Here is a 16,306-nt window from a genome sequence, read left to right on the forward strand (position 1 = left end):
TTTCAGCTTCTTATATGAACAACTTTACACTTTTGTTAGCGATTACTTATGGAAAGGGAAGTATCGAAATCGTAAATAATTTAATTAAAGAAAAAACAAAATAAAATTTTATAGTACAAAGAGACTACTACCAAAGTGGAGTTTGCTTGTAGCTTTTTATATGTGAATGTGAGTATAATATTTATACTGTTGATAAAAATAATCTAAACATAAAAGCGGAAGTCCTAAAGCACCAATCTTTACGTTGTTTCTTGAGTCACCATGGATGGAATTCGACTTTGAAAAGCTTATCTTCTGTAGTGCCAGTCGTGGCATGTCCTTTGTGGACAGATCAAAGTTGCAACGTGTTACATTGACGGTAGTTAATACAGTTGGTAATAGTTGTCACATTAGTCTTATAGTTTTAATTATAGTAATTTAGTCCTTTGTAATTTAAATTCCAGTCCTTTTTAGTCCTATTAGTAAGTAGTACAGAATTGCTGTCATGCACTGCCAGTTGGCATTATTTTACGGATCCCTAGGTAACAGAAATGGCAGAGTAGTCGTTATTTATATTTCCTTGTATCCCAATGATTATCTATGAATGAAAATCTATCTAATTTCCTCTCCTAAATCTTTCTTCTTTCTTCCTTCTTCTTCTCTCTTCTTCTCCTTCGCTGAGACTTCTTCTTTGTTACTCTGTTGTGTGTGAGAGTAACATTTGGTATTAGAGCAGCGGTCCTTCGACCACTATGGCTGACCTGAAATTGAAAGGCATCGAAGATAGCATCAAAAAATTGGATGCTCAGGTCCAGCAATTAACCACTTGAATCAGATCTGTGTCGACAAGGGTTGACAAAATGGATGAGACTCAAGGTCAGAATGCTGAAACTCAGAGGAAGCTTGAGTTGATTCTTCAGCAGCTGATGAAGGATCGAGCTCCAGAGACACCTTCACCTACGATTGGATCTTCATATGCTCAAAGAGTATCCTTGTCCATAGGAGGATCAACTAGTGGAGGGAGTGTTCGACAACCAGCTCAATCTACAGCTCCACTCATACCTCCTTCAACAACTGATGCTCGAGGTATAGCTTTTCCACCAGCTCCTGTGCAGAGAAACCCCCAGCCTCCAATTTTACCTACTCCAGTTGGAACCACAGAAGCAGGGAATCAACATCTGCAAATAGCCATAGCTGAGGGTCCAAAGGGCAAACTTATCTATAAAGTGCCTGATCATCAGAAAATGACTTACATTGCTATGCACCCCAAAGATAAGGTGGATAACTGGTTTGATGCTTATATTATTGATAGAGGGGGAATAGTGGAATGGCCTTTATTTTTGTCACGACTCTAAAACCGACCCGGTCGTGATGGCGCCTATCGTGAAACTAGGCCAGCCGACACAACTCCCGAATTAACCATTTAATCAATAACAATCATTTTAAACCTTTAATTAATCAAATATCTCATAATGTAAGTCTAAATGAACAGTGCGGAATAAATACACAAGCCCGACATCGGGGTGTCACAAGTCACGAGCATCTACTAAGGTCTGAATACAACTCAGAGTCTAAAAATGTACTAAATACAGTCTAAGGAAGACAAGAGGGAGAAAAACAGTGCTGCGAACGTCGGGAAGCTACCTTGCTAACTCCAATGACTCTTCCACTGAGCAATCAACACCCACTACCGGGTTCAGAAATACCTGAATCTGCACACAAGGTGCAGGAGTAATGTGAGTACGCCAACTCAGTAAGTAATAAAAGTAAATGAAAGCTGAGTAGTAAGAAAATATGTAAGCCACGTCATAACGCTACAGCAAATACAGTACATTTCCAAAATAGTACAGAAATCATTTATTTCGTAAATCAAACTCAGTTTCAGTAAAAACCCTTTCCTTTTTAAAACATCTTCCAAAAGTTTCAAACGAGGGATAAAAATAGTGAGTAAAAATGATAGAAACGTAAACAGCCCCTCGGGCAAACCATGTACCATAAACCGCCCCTCGGGCATAATATCAACAAAACCAGCCCCTCGGGCTACCTCACAATCACTCGAAATCAGCCCCTTGGGCATAACATGAATCAAGAACCGCCCCTCGGGCAACATAGATCAAGAACAGCCCCTCGGGCTTCAATGTGAAACAACAACAGCCCCTCGGGCTACAACACATCACTCACATTGGGTACCCGCGCTCACTGGGGGTGTACAGACTCCGGGAAGGGCCCCTTACGGCCCAAGCGCAATAACAAGCCATTTCGTGGTATAATCAAACAGGCTCTCGGCCTCATATCAATCACAAGCCACCTCATGGCATAATAAATCAGGCCCTCGGCCTCTCATATATCACAAATCAGTACCACATGCTGTGGCGCGCAGCCCGATCCCATGATATCCTCACAACACAGGCCCTCAGCCTCACTCAGTCAGATCTCACTCAAGCCCCTTGGGCTGACAGTAAAACAAGTACTCGGCTCAAAATCATTTATTAAATCAAAAGGAGCAAATAAAACCGAGTTATGAAATCAGTAAGAACATAGCATGACTGAGTGTAAACATTAAACCAAAACAGTGAGGAAAAACAGTAATAAAAGCCCCTAAGGGTCCAAACAATCGGCCCAAGGCCCAAACACAACATTTAGCCCCAGACACAATAATATTTCCAAAATATAACAATATTAAATGGTTTTCAAGTAAAATACGCGACTTAATAGTCGTACGGGATGGATCAAGTCACAATCCCCAATGGTGCACGACCCCACGCTCGTCATCTAGCGTGTGCGTCACCTCAAAATAGCACAACAATGTGAAATTCGAGGTTTCATACCCTCAGGACAGTATTTACAATCATTACTTACCTCAATCCGGTCCAACTCTAGCCCGCGATGCCTTTGCCTATCGAATCGGCCTCCGGATGCTCCAAATCTATCCAAAAATAGATTTATACCATCAAAATATGCTAAGGGAACAAAGCCCACTCGAAAATATCCAATTTATACCAAAAATCCGGAAATTGGCCAAACCTGGCCCCCGGGCCCACGTCTCGGAATCCGACAAAATTTACATCAATAGAGTCCTTATCTCCCCACGAGTTCATACATATCAAGAGTATTAAAATCCTGACCACAAATGACCCTCAAACCCTTGCTCAAAGATCTCCAATCTCAAGCCCTAGTTTCCCAATTTTTAACCCTTAATTTCCATTAATTTTCAAGCCAAATCAGTGAAATAACACCATAGAAACAAGTTTAGGGTCCAAAAACCTTACCTCTATGAAATCCCTCTTCAAATAGCTCCCTCAAGCTCAAAACCGTATGAAAATGGTGAAGAATAACTCAGAAATCGCGAACGAAAACCTTTTATACTTTCTGACCCAGGCTTTTCGCACCTGCGGTCCCATTACCGTTTTTGCGGTCCGAGACACTGCATCTGCGGTTTTCACTTATACTCCAAGTTCCGCATTTGCGATCACATTCTCGCACCTGCGCTACCGCAGGTGCGCTTCCTTAGCCGCTCCTGCGGTTCCAGCTGATCTTCTTCTTGGCCGCATCTGTGGCTGCCTTCCGCTTCTGCGGGCATCGCACCTGCGGCATCCCAACCGCAGGTGTGGTTATGACAGCAACAAAAGTGTTTCAGCTTCCAAACTCAACTCCAAACTTTTCGTTAATCATCCGAAATCACCCCGAGGCCCTCGGGACCTCAACCAAACATGCCAACATATCCCATAATCATCATTCAAACTTATACAAATCTTCATAACACCTCAAACAACATCGAATCAACCAAATCACATCGGATTCAAGCCTAAGGTTCCAAAATCTTCCGAATTACGCTTTTGATCAAAAAGTCTATCAAACCACGTCCGAATGACCTGAAATTTTGCACACACATCACATATGACCCAAAGAACCTACTGCAACTTCCAGAATTCCATTTTGACCCCTATATCAAAATCTCACCTATCAATTGAAAAACACCAAAATTCCAATTTCGCCAATTCAAGCCTGAATCTATACCGGACCTCCAAAACACATTCCGATCACGCTTCTAAGTCCCAAATCACCTAGTGGAGCTAACCATATCTTAAAAATTTCAATCCGAGGTCATTTACTAACAAGTCAAAACTTGGTCAACCTTTCAAATTTTAAGCTTCAAACTGAGAATTATTCTTCCAAATCCATTTCGATTACCCTGAAAACCAAACCCGACGATTTACATAAGTCATAATACATCACACGGGGCTAGTCATGCCCGAGAACTGGCGAGCGAAGTGCCAAAACTCAAAACGGCTGGTCGGGTCGTTACAATTTTGTATGGATATCTGTAGGAGGTTTGGTCATATCAGACCCCTAGATATTATTGATGAGTTTAGCAAATTGAGTCAGGAGGGTAGCATAGAAAGATATCAAGAAAAGTTTGAGGAGTTAAGGATTCATATGATGATGATCAACCCTCACCTAAATGAGCTGCACTTTGTAGCTAGTTTTGTGGGTGGATTGAAGCCTGAAATCAAGCATTTGGTTAGGATCTATAACCCCTCAACTCTTTTAGACACCTATGAAGTAGCCAAACTGCAAGAGGATGCCTTAAAAGCCTTGCAAAAACACTTGTATCGACCCCCTCAAAATACCACCAGAAATTACCATCCCACTACTCCAATAGTCACCTTTCCTCAGAACCCTCTCCCTCTCACCTATAATGAACCACTCAAACTCACCTACCCCACCAGAAACACTCCTCCTACACCAGCCTATCCAAACAGCCAGGCAGGCCCTTCTGGTACTGCAAGCACCAACCACCCAAATAACCTAACCTATGATCAAATGAGAGAAAGAAACATCTGCTTCAGGTGTCATGAGAGATATTACCCAGGTCATCAATGTAAACCAAAGACCCTAAACCTAATGACAGGCACTAGTGGAACAGAACAAAAGGAGGTCTATCATGATGCACGGGAAGCTATTGAAGCCACTGAACCTGTGGAAGAAGCTTTGGTTGTGGTAGAAGAGGAGCATGCAGAATTGTCAATGAATGTGGCCTTGGGAATTACTACTTCACCTTCTACTATAAAGATACAGGGAAAGGTAAAGAAGTTATCAATGTTGATCTTGGTAGATAGTGGATCAACTCATATCTTCATTAGGCCAAGAGTAGCTAAAAGCATGACAGAAATGGTAATATCCCTCTGCTCAACCTCTGAGAGTAGTTGTGGCCAATGGACAACAAATGTTTAGTGAAGAATGGTGTCCCAAGTTTAAGTGGACTATGCAGGGAGAAGAATTCCATTTTCCTATGAGAGTATTACACCTTGGCGGCTATGATATGGTACTTGGGATGAATTGGTTAGATCAGTTCACCCCTGTCATCCTTAACACAAGACCTCTTAGTGTGACTTTCCTTAAAGAAGCAGAATCATCACACTTAAGGGCAATACTGATAGTGCTGAGGTATGGTCTGATGTTGAGGAAAACACAGCAAAACTATTACAATAAGGAAGCAGTTGTTGTCTAGTGCAACTATATGATTTATCCCAACAAACTCCAGAAGTGGATGTACCTGCACCAGTTCTTGAGTTGCTGCAAAAGTATGTTGATATCTTTGAAGAACCAACTGCCTTGCCTCCGGTAAGAAGTTGTGACCACACCATCACCTTGATGCCTGATGCTCACCCTTTCAGCCTAAGACCATACAGATATTCTCATGACCAAAAGGATGCAATTAAGCACATGATCACAGAAATGCTCAAGGTTAGGACTGTGGTACCTAGCCAATCTTGATTTGCCTCACCAGCTCTCCTAGTTAAAAAGAAGGACTCTACATGGAGATTGTGTGTTGTTTACAGAAAGTTAAATGCAATGATAGTTAAAAACAAGTATCCCATCCCAGTAGTGGAGGACTTATTGGATGAGCTAAAAGGGGTAGTCCTGTTTTCTAAGATTGACCTTAGAGCGGGTTATCATCATGTAAAGATGAAGGAATCTGATGAGTTCGAGACTGCTTTTAGAACACATCATGGACAATGGCAGTTCAAAGTCATTCCATTTGGGTTGACTAATGCACCTGCTACATTTCAGGCATTGATGCACCAGGTGTTTGGAGAGTATCTCAGAAAGTTCATCTTAGTATTTTTTGATGACATCTTAGTCTACAGCCCAGACTTAATAAGTCACTTGAGGCATTTGGAAAAGGTGCTTCAATTGTTGAGACAGCACCAGTTGTATGCCAAGAGATCAAAATGTTCCTTTGCTCAATCCCACATGGACTACCTTGGTCACATCATTTCAGGAAAAAGTGTACAAACCGGCCCTGCTAAGATTCAAACAATGCTGCAATGGCCTACGACAACAAGCATTAAGGAATTAAGAAGGTTCCTTGGACTCACTGGATACTACAGGAGATTTATATTGGGTTATGGAGTCATTAGTAATCCATTGACTTCACTACTCAAGAAAGGGAACTTTGCATGGACTAAAGAAGCTACAGTTGCATTTGAAAGGCTCAAAGAGGCAATGGCTAAGGCTCCTGTATTGTCCTTACCAGATTTCTCTAAGCCTTTCACTGTAGAAGTTGATGCTAGTGGGTCAGGTATTGGAGCCATACTCATGCAAGAGCATCATCTAATAGCTTATCTGATTCAGACTCTTAGTCCTAAATATCAAGGACTATCAACCAATGAGAAGGAATTACTAGCCTTAATATTAGCTGTGGACAAGTGGAGGCATTACTTGCAGCAGAATTTCTTCACAATCCAGACTGACCATTTCAGCCTCAAATTCCTAAAGGATCAGAGGATTTCTACTGTGCTACAGCATAAAGGGTTAACTAAGTTACTGGGGCTAAACTTTGATATTCAGTATAGGAAAGGAAGTGAGAATTCAGCAGCTGATGCCTTGTCCAGGAAAATCCCAGGACATTGTAATGCTATCACCAGCATTCGGCCAACTTGGGATCAAGAAGTATTGGAAAGCTATTATGGAGATAAGGAAGTGACTCAACTCATTTCTGAACTTACTCACAATCCAAATGGAAGTTCTACAAACCAAGTAGTGAATGGACTACTTAGGCATTTGGGCAAGTTATGGATAGGAAGTCAAGGGAATATGAGGCAGCAGCTGATAAAGACCATGCACTCCTCAGCACTAGGAGGTCATTCTGGAGTGCTAGCCACTTACAAAAGTTTGAGGTCACTATTCTATTGGCCATCTATGCAATCAGACATCCAGAAAGTCGTCCAAGAATGTGATGTTTGTCAAATAAACAAAACTGAAAACATTGCACCCCGGGATTGCTGCAACCCTTGCCCATCCCAGAACATACTTGGAAGCATATTTCTATGGATTTTATTGAAGTCCTTCCAAAATCAGAAGGGAAAGACACTATCTTAGTGGTGATTGACAGGTTCAGTAAGTATGCACATTTCATTCCACTCCTTCACCCTTTCAATGCAGCTCAAGTTGCAAAGGCTTTCCTAGACCAAGTGTATAAGTTACATGGTCTCCCTCAAATCATAGTATCTGACAGAGATAAAGTGTTCACCAGCCTTTTTTGGAGGGAACTCTTTAAGTTATTGAAGGTTGATTTACACATGAGTTCAACTTACCATCCTCAGACAGATGGTCAATCAGAGAGGTTAAACAGGTGCCTAGAAACATATCTCAGATGCATGACAAGTCACAAAACCAAAGGCATGGAATCAGTGGCTTTCCCTAGCTGAATTCTGGTACAACACCTCATTCCATTCTACTTTACAAATGACTCCCTTTCAGGTTATCTATGGTTATGAACCTCCTCAGCTGACATTTGAATTAGTTGCTCAAAGTACAGTGGATTCTGTCGATCAGTGGTTAAAGGATAGGCAAGTAATGGCTAAGGTACTGCAAGAATGCCTCAGAACAGCTCAGAATAGAATGAAATAGCAGGCAGATAAGCACAGGACTGATCGAGAATTTGCAGTAGGGAATTGGGTCTATCTTAAGCTACAGCCTTAAAGGCAGTCCTCTGTTGCTATCAGGAAAAGCCTTAAACTCTCCTCTAAGTTCTATGGTCCTTATCAAGTCCTCAAAAGGATTGGCAATGCTGCTTATGAGTTACAACTTCCTCCAACAGCAAAAATCCATCCAGTTTTTCATGTTTCACAGCTGAAGAAGAAGATAGGCACTAATATAGTTGCCTGTGTTGATCCTCCTGCATGCTCACCTGATGGAGCTCCTGTGACTGAACCAGTTGCTGTGTTAGGAAGAAGAATGATCAAGCGAGAAAATAAAGCAGTGACACAAGTTTTGATACAATGGTCCAACTTACTTCTAGAAGAGGCTACTTGGGAAGATTATGGTTTCATCAAATCCCAGTTTCCAAATTTCGAACCTTGAGGACAAGGTTCTATAAGGGGCAGGGTTTGTTACATTGACGGTAGTTAATACAGTTGGTAATAGTTGTCACATTAGTCTCATAGTTTTAATTATAGCAATTTAGTCCTATGTAATTTAAATTCCAGTCCTTTTTAGTCCTATTAGTAAGTAGTACAGAATTGCTGTCATGCACTGCCAGTTGGGAGTATTGTACGGATCCCTAGGTAACAGAAATGGCAGAGAAGTCGTTATTTATATTCCTTGTATCCCAATGATTATCTATGAATGAAAATCTATCTAATTTCCTCTCCTAAATCTTTCTTCTTTCTTCCTTCTTCTTCTCTCTTCTTCTCCTTCGCTGAGACTTCTTCTTTGTTACTCTGTTGTGTGTGAGAGTAACACGACGCTCAACTTATTCAAGATGTTTGGAATAATGGCATTAGAGTGGACGCTAATGAAGAAGGTATCATTGAAAGAGAAGAGTTCGAACGGTGTATAAAGATCGTGATGGAAGAAGGAGAGCAGAGGGAGGAGCTTAGAAAGAATGCCAAGAAATGGAAGGATTTGGCTAATTATTGTAATTGTTTTTGTCTAGTCTTTTACAATCCTGGTCCAAATACTAGTCTCTCCGTTCCATCGGAGGATGATGATTAAATTAATCAATTATCGGTATTAATTCAGACATAAAATATTCAAGTTTTTGAAATAAAATTAGAACGAAGTAAAAGATAACATTCAAAATATTTCAAAAATATTCAAAAAACGTGATAAAAAACACTCGTTTAACTCTCTAAATTAATAATAAGTGTATCATATAAAGTTCTATTGGAAACAACCTCTCTACCTTCACAAGGTAGGGGTAAGGTCTACGTACACACTACCCTCCCAGACCCCACGGTGTAGGATAATATTGGGTATGTTGTTGTTGTATCACATAAAGTGGAACAAAGAAAAGTAAGTGATATGTGTTAGATTTTCTTTTCCTGTTATGTATATGACCCTATATAATAAAGCCCGTAATTACTAGTAATATTTAATAGTGAATAATTATGTCCGTTCAATCGGTTACTAGATGAACATACCGGACTAAGTGAGAACCTCTATAATTTGTCTTCTCCCCACTTATTAGGGTTACCGTATTCTATTCTCTCTTTTCCATCATTTAAGGCGGCGGCGGCGGTGACGATAACGAAAGCCAATGCAAGGGGTAAGAAACCAATTTGGATATAAGGTTGCCTTATTCTTTACAATAATGTCTTCCGCATCAGATATGTTTCCCTATTAGGCTATAATATTATCTATGTAAGATTAACACTTTCAAGATCCTGATTATATGTTTGATTTATGCATTTTAGTTCAAGTTTACAATATGTACTCTCTCTACCTCATTTGATTTTTTTTTCTTTTCGATTCAGACGCCTAACATATCTATACAACCTTTTCATGGCTATCATTGTCTAAAAGGCTAACTGTTGTGACATATTTCTTGGCAGCTTCTTGTTGTTTCCACAAGAATTATTATCCTCTATGAATTGGTGGCTACATTTCTTTGAAACTATCGAAGAAATTTTTTATAAATTTTATGTTGTCACTGCAAACGTCATTAGTCTTTCTCCATGTCAAGAATTCTCTTATATAAACTCTCATTAAAACCTAAGACAAATGTAAACATTTTATCTTACACCAAAGAAATATGGAAAAATTGAAGAATGAATGCCATGTTCTTGTTGTAACATTTCCAGGACAAGGTCATATTAATCCATCTCTTCAATTTTCCAAAAAATTAGTTAATTTAGGAGTGAAAGTCACTTTTTCCACAAGCCTAACAGCTTTCAATCGCATAAAAAATCTCCCAACTATAGAAGGATTAACCTTTGCTCCTTTCTCTGATGGCTATGATGGAAATTTTAAAGGATCAGTAGATGAGTTACATTCATTTTATTCTTCTTTGATTAGTCACGGATCTGAATTCGTGACCAGACTCGTTGCATCCAGGGTGGCAGAGGGCCGCCCTTTCACGTGTATTATTTATACGACCGTTATGGCTTTGGGTAGGTTTAAGTGGCCAAGAACATTAATGTCCCATCCACACTTTTTTGGATCCAACCAACCACAGCTCTCGATATTTATTATTATTGCTTCACTGATTACAACAATAATATATTCAGTATATTTCCACAAGTGGGGTCTAATTATGCTGATTATTTCAAGAATTGTCTCAAGATCAAGTTGTAGAGCTTCCAGGGTTGCCGTCAGTTGAGTCGTCGCGATTTTTCCTCGTTTGTGTTCACTGATGTGAATTCTAGTTATGGTTGGGGAGTTAAATCTATTATAGACCATATTGAGCTATTGAATAGTGAAGAAAATCCAAGAGTACTTGTGAATACTTTTGATGCTTTGGAACCTAATGCTTTGAGGGTTTTGAAAAATTTAACAATGGTTGGAATTGGCCCTTCAATTCCTTCGGCTTTTGTTGGTGGAAAAGATCCGTCTGATAATTCATTTGGAGCTGATTTGAGACGAAGTTCGGAGAATTACATGGAGTGATTGGATACAAGGACTAAAGAATCAGTTATTTACATAGCATTTGGTAGCTATTCTGAGATATCAAGTCAATTGATGGAAGAAATAGCTCAAGGATTAGTAAAATGTGGAAGACCATTTTTGTGGGTGATCAGGGAAGGAAAAGAAGGGAAAAAACTAGGGGGAAAATTGAGTTGTAAAGAGGAATTGGAACAGAAGGGGAAAATAGTATCTTGGTGTTCACAAGTGGAAGTTTTACAACACCCTTCGTTGGGTTGTTTCTTGACACATTGTGGATGGAATTCGACCTTAGAGAGCTTATCTTCTAGAATTCCAGTTGTTGCATGTCCGTTGTGGACGGATCAAGGTTGCAACGCCAAGCTCATTCAAGATGTTTGGAAGACTGGCGTCAGAGTGAACGCTAATGAAGAAGGTCTCGTCGAAAGAGATGAGTTCACGCGGTGTATAGAGATTGTGATGGAAGGAGAGAAAAGGGAGGAGATTAGAGAGAATGCCAAGAAATGGAAGGATTTGGCTAAGGAAGCTATGAATGAAAATGGTTCATCTAATTTAAATCTCAAGGCTTATGTTAATGAGATTTTACTCGGTCATTGTTAAAATTAAGATTAATAATTGAGAGTCGTTATTGTATTCCTCTGCCTATGTTATAGTACATGTTATGCATATTTGAATGTTAGATTCTTGATTCTTGACTATATTAGTCGTGTGAAATGTTGTCTTGGATGGACCGAATAATATTAAAAATGTCGCCTTGCCCTCCCAAGATAGGGGTAAGACTGCATAAATCTTATCGCCCCAGGCCTAACTTATGGGAATTCACTGGATTTGTTGTTGTGGTTATTATTGTGGTTAATGTCATCTCGATTCCAATTTAGAAGAGAAAAAAATAGAGACCTAAGTATAGTTTTCATGTAGAGAGAGTGAAGTTATGTAACTCAGCTGGTTACCTGAGAGTAAATCACTCAATTGATGACCATATAATGAAATAGCTAATTAAATGCAGTTTTTTGTGTGTATTGTTGGTGGAACATCCTTTTGTTGTTCAATGAGCAACTAGTATGGCATACTTAGAATTTCCCGTGGTATATGTTCATATCTAATTCATATGGTCATGTTTCTTTCTTCTTGTCTATTTTTGCAGGGGTACCCCAATGTCGATTTTTTGTTCTTTACTATGTTTAATCACGTGGAATTTTGTCTTGAATTTAGAATTACTTAAATCGAAGTGGTTTTTGGAGTTTAGAAAATGATCTTGCACCCGACATTATTATGATGTGTTGCGGAAGATCGTGGGTTAACTAGCACACAATCACACACAAAGTAAATAGAGAAAAAAAATTAACACAAGGATTTAACGAGGTTCGGCTAAGCCTAATCCTCGAGGCAGAAGCAGAGAGAGTTTTACACTATGAATGAGAAGAAAAGCACAATACAGTCTATAGAATCCCAACTACAACCCCTATATATAGATCCTAAATAGTCCCAAACCAATAAGATAAAGGTTTCCCAATTTGACATGGACTATAGGTTTTCCTTTCTCAAATCTATTAGGACAATGAGTTTTCCTAAACCTATAGGGATTATGAGTTTCCTAATAATACAAGGAAATAATTCATGCCACAAAATAACAAATCTTCCCCTTAGCTTGAATTCTCTTCATCAACGGGAACAACGTCTCTCTACCTTGCCCTCAGCCCTCGTGAGGGCTCTATTGAGTACTGCACACACCAATCAAGTCTAGGCAATGCCTAAACTTGTTGGTCGGGACTGCCTTGGTCATCATATCAGCTGGATTATCATGCGTAGACATTTTCTCCACATTAACAACCCCTTTTAATATAATATCTCGAGTAAAGTGATGTCTGACTTTAATATGCTTCGTCCGTTCATAAAACATTTGATTCTTAGTAAGATGAATGGCACTCTGACTATCATAAAACATTGGTGTCTTCTTCTGAGCCAGTCCAAGGTCACATACCAAGCCCTGTAGCCAAATAGCTTCTTTCACTGCTTTTGTGATTGCCATATACTCAGCTTCAGTGGTAGACAAAGCAACAACAGAGTGCAAAGTTGCCTTCCAACCGATGAGACTACCAGAAAGAGTAAAGACATAACCTATCAGAGATCTTCTCTTATCCAAGTCCCCTACATAATCTAAATCGACATAGCCAACTAAGGATTCACTCTACTTGTCTTTGTAAAATGTCAAGCATACAACTGCAGTACCCTTCAAGTATCTCATGATCCACTTCACTGCCTGCCAATGTTCTTTACCGGGACACGCCATGTATCTACTCATAACACTAACAACATGTGAAATGTCAACGCGAGTGCAAATCATAGCATACATAATGCTACCTACAACACTCGAATATGGAACACTAGACATATGTTTCATCCCCACGTCTGTTTTTGGTGACATGTCAGCAGACAACATGAAGAAGCAAAAGGAACAGCAGATTTAGCACATGTCATATTAAATCTCTTGAGGAGCTTCTCAATATAGGACCGTTGGGACAGCATCAGATTTCCAACCCTTCTATCTCGAGTAATCTCCATCCTCAATATCTTCTTTGCAGCACCCAAATCCTTCGTCTCAAACTCCTCACCTAGTTGATTCTTCAATCAGGTAATATGTGACATGCTTTTAGCAGAAATAAGCATGTCATCCACATATAACAACAAATATACACGAGAACCATCTTCAAGCTTTTTGTAATACACACAACTATCATATGCACTTCGAGAAAATGCATTTCGAATCATGAATGTAACAAATATTTTATACCACTGCCTAGGCGATTGTTTCAGACCATATAAAGATTTCTTAAGCAAGTAAACATGATTTTTCTTATCTTGAGTAATGAATCCCTCTTGTTGACTTATATAAATCTGCTCTTCCAACTTACCATGCAAGAATGCAATTTTCACATCTAACTGCTCTAGTTGTAAGTCACGAGAGCCACCAAAGCCAGTAAGACCCTGATAAAGCTATGCTTTACCACCGGAGAGAAGACTTCATTGTAATATGTCCCTTTCCCTGTGTAAAACCTTTAGCTGCTAATCTTGCCCTGTACCTTGATGCTTCAACCACTTGATTCCCATCTTTTCTTTTGAAAATCCATTTGCAACCTAGTACCGTCTGTCCCTTTGGAAATGGAACAAGCTTCCATGTCTGATTCTTATGAAGAGACTCAATCTCTTTACTCATACAACCAACCCACTGATCTGCTTCTTCCATGCTGTTACTTTAGAAGTTTCTTCGGCAATTTCCCGAAGAACGCTATTTGTAACGCTCATGAAGATCGCACTCAAAGCCCTCTCCTTCATGTAAGCCTTCTTTGTCTCTTTCATCTCTTCAGGAAAATCCTCATCAATTGCATTCCATAACCCTTTTAACACCATGGATGTTTCATCCTAATCTTCCATAGACTGAAACTAGAACCCCCCGTCAAATTTCTCTACTTTGTTCTTTGTTGAAGATGATGAATATATCTTAACCCTAGATTATATGTAAAAACCCGAACCTTGATCCGATACCAATTATTGCGAAAGATTGTGGGTTAACTAGCACACAATCACACACAAAGCAAATAGAGAAGAAAAATTAACACAAGGATTTAACGAGGTTCGGCAAAGCCTAATCCTCGGGGCAGAAGCGGACAGAGTTTTCCACTATGAATGAGAAGAAAAGCACAATACAATCTATAGAATCTCCAACTACAACCCCTATATATAGATCTCAAATAGTGCTAAACCTATAAGAGAAAGATTTTCTAATTTGACAAGGACTACAGGTTTTACAGGTTTTCCTTTCTCAAATCTATTAGGACAATGGATTTTCCTAAACCTATAGGGATTATGGGTTTCCTAATAACACAAGAAAATAATTCATGCCACAAAATAACACGATAAAATAGACACCATCGCACTAGACTCCACTTGTGAGATTATATTAGGTTTCTTGTTGTTGTTGTTGTTGTTGTTGAGAGTGCAACATCGCACTAGGCAAGACCTTTATGGAAGAGAGCAAAATATTGACCTAATTTGAACCTTGACACCATTGCAGTCGGACACTATACTTTACATAGGGCCTCTGCGCCTTCCGTTAGGGGCGAAGGCAGAAATCGAGCTACGAGTTCACCCGGACCTAATAACATTTGTTCAAACAGTGTATTTTGTGACATTTAGAGCATAGACGTTATAGCTCTAGTCATTGAAATAGTATGTTAAAAAAGGGGCTCGTCTAGGAAGTTCTTGATTTACTTCGTCACAAAGAAGCGAATAGAAGCAAATTAAATCCTGATCAATAATGGCTATATCTGCAATGCGGATAGCCACATTAAGTAGATCTATTTTCAGAGAGTAAAGCATCGGATTGTGGTTATATAAAGTTAAGGGTTTGTATGTATAATGTGTTTGAATTCTTAAAACTTAGAGAAAAATAGACGCATGATTATAGTTGTAGAAATGTGATGGGAATTTATATAATATCGTGGTGGATGCCTTACATGCTTCTGATTTTTTTTTTTTGCTTGGAACAGGCGCTGATATTATTATAGAAAAGATAACAAGGTTACATAGAGGAGACTGAACGTGCAGTTGCGATCTCCATAGAGTCTGAAAGTAACAACATTAAAGTAAAGGGGGGAGGGTTCTCAAAAATGATAACTTCATGATGTAGGGTAGTAGATTTGTCCTTGCCAAAATGTGCCAGTGCGTCCGCCACTGCATTCCCCTCCCTGAAGGTGTGTTGGACATGCGGCATATGAAGATCAGTAATCATCAACCTGCAGGCATTCAAAATATGTGAGTATTTAGAGATACCTGTGGATAGTAGGGAAAGTAATACCTGGGAATCAGTTTCCACCAATAGGGGGGATAGGTCGTAAGTAATTGCTAGTTGTAATCCATGGTATAGTGCCTGAATTTCTGCAAGCAGAGCATCGGTGTGATACAGCGGTTTAGAGAAACCAAGAAGCTAGTGGCCCCGAGAATTACGAAAAAACCCCACCTGCACTGCCCGTACTGTTAGGGCTGGCAGCCCCGTCGATATTATGTTTGTAGATGCATGGAGGCGGAGGATGCCAACTTACAAGGATTGTTTTATGTGCAGAAATAGGTGTTACATGGGGCTCCAGGTGGATATATTCAGTTGTTTGAAGGGAAATGGAAAAAACGTTAACAGACAGGTTGGTGCGATTGAAAAACTTTTGGTTGCGAGTTTTCCAAATGTTCCAAAGGATAAAAAGTGTGAGGATGGGTAATGGAAGGTTTTGGTATGATAAGGCATCGTCGGTGCATAAGCATTCCAGCCAGCGGCGATAGTTGTGTGATGGTAAAGGGATGTTAAAATATTGCCAAACGTGTATGGCATTCGTGCAGCCGATGAAGACATGAATTATATCTTCGGTGGTATGGCCACAAATAATGC

The 16,306-nt window shown here is 39.7% G+C and overlaps 1 pseudogene; it reads left to right on the forward strand.

The window, feature by feature from the left end:
• Positions 1-9,979: 9,979 nt before the first annotated feature.
• LOC109212538 lies at positions 9,980-11,569 on the forward strand (annotated as a pseudogene).
• Positions 11,570-16,306: the final 4,737 nt, after the last annotated feature.

This window comes from Nicotiana attenuata, unplaced genomic scaffold (genome assembly GCF_001879085.1).
Source record: "Nicotiana attenuata strain UT unplaced genomic scaffold, NIATTr2, whole genome shotgun sequence".
In the NCBI taxonomy this organism is placed as follows: domain Eukaryota; kingdom Viridiplantae; phylum Streptophyta; class Magnoliopsida; order Solanales; family Solanaceae; genus Nicotiana; species Nicotiana attenuata.